Source organism: Poecilia latipinna, unplaced genomic scaffold, assembly GCF_001443285.1.
Source record: "Poecilia latipinna isolate Pla-1442-1.1 unplaced genomic scaffold, P_latipinna-1.0 Scaffold1464, whole genome shotgun sequence".
Lineage (NCBI taxonomy): Eukaryota > Metazoa > Chordata > Actinopteri > Cyprinodontiformes > Poeciliidae > Poecilia > Poecilia latipinna.
In genome coordinates, this window is record NW_015114080.1 from 181504 (window position 1) to 182916 (window position 1413).

Consider the following 1413-nt stretch of genomic DNA (forward strand, 5'->3'; position numbering starts at 1 on the left):
CAATACATGTGCATAAAAGAACCTGGAGTCTTAAGAGTACACAGATCACAAAAAGGAGATGTAATAATTTTCATAGCATGACGTTTTTTGGGTGTCAAGTACATCCTGTGGATAAATTTAAAATGAATAAGCTGATGGTCAGGATTTTTGGATGTGTTGTGGAGGTTCTCCCATACTGTATCCCAGCAGATTTCTATATCTCCCATAAAGGAAAGATCCCTCTCCCATATATTTTCAACAGGGAGTCTGGCACGAGGATCTGAAATAAATTTATATAATTTAGAAACAATGCCACGTGTCTGATCCCGTGAGGCAAGAAGTTCTTGTAAGGGATGTGTTGGGAGAGGCACACCCCATGGAACCCCATATGCTTTCATGGCTGATCTGAGCTGTAAATAAAAGAAAAAAGTAGAACCTGGTAAATTATACGCCGAATGTAGGTCACTAAAAGAACGTAGGCCATCATTGTTCATAAGATCTTTGAGGACATTGACACCCTTATCCCTCCACCTAGGGAATGAAAAAGGTTTGTTCCCAATGAGGATAAAAAAAAGTTATTAAATATAGGAGAGTGTTTATGCCATTTCAGGTTGGTATTTGTAAGATTCAGCACTAAATGACAGGTTCTAAGAAGAGAAGAAATTATGGGTCCTAATTGTGATTTAGCCTCATTAAGAGGTATCTTAGAATATATCAAGTCCTCCAGCCTGTATGGTTTGGATATATTTTCTTCAATTGGTTTCCAAGAAACAGAGACCTCAGGATTCAACCATACAAGCAATGGTCGGAGCATAAAGGACCAAAAATACATCTTAAAATTCGGTAGACCCAAGCCCCAAGTGTTTTATCTTGTTGAAGTGTTCTCAATTTCAAACAAGGTTTCTTCCCATTCCTAATGAATTTAGATATGAGAGAGTGAAGCCTGTCCCAGTAACCTCTTGGTGGTGCAAGAGGAAACATTGAGGAGTAAAAGTTAACACGCGGGAGGATATCCATTTTGATTACCGACACGCGGGCTTGAAGAGAATTTGGGAGTTTTGACCAGCGCTGTAAATCTTCTTCAATAAGGTTAAATGCCCTCTGGAAGTTGTGTGAAGCTAAATGAAATATAGAGGGAGAGATGTCAATCCCAAGGTATTTAAAATGGCTCACCACTGGGATGCTAGACGGCAAGGGGGAGGCTGGTGTGACCGAGTTTAGATGCAACAATGACGACTTGCTCCAGTTAATTTTATAACCAGATATTGAGCCGAACAGATCAAAGATGGATAGAAGATGTGTTAAAGAGGACCCTGTGTCACCAATATAAAGTAAAATATCATCTGCATATAAAGATATGCGATGCTGGGTATCTTTGACTGAGATGGGGAGAACAGAGGGGTGTTGTCTAATTTTCTGGGCCAGCGGTTCAAG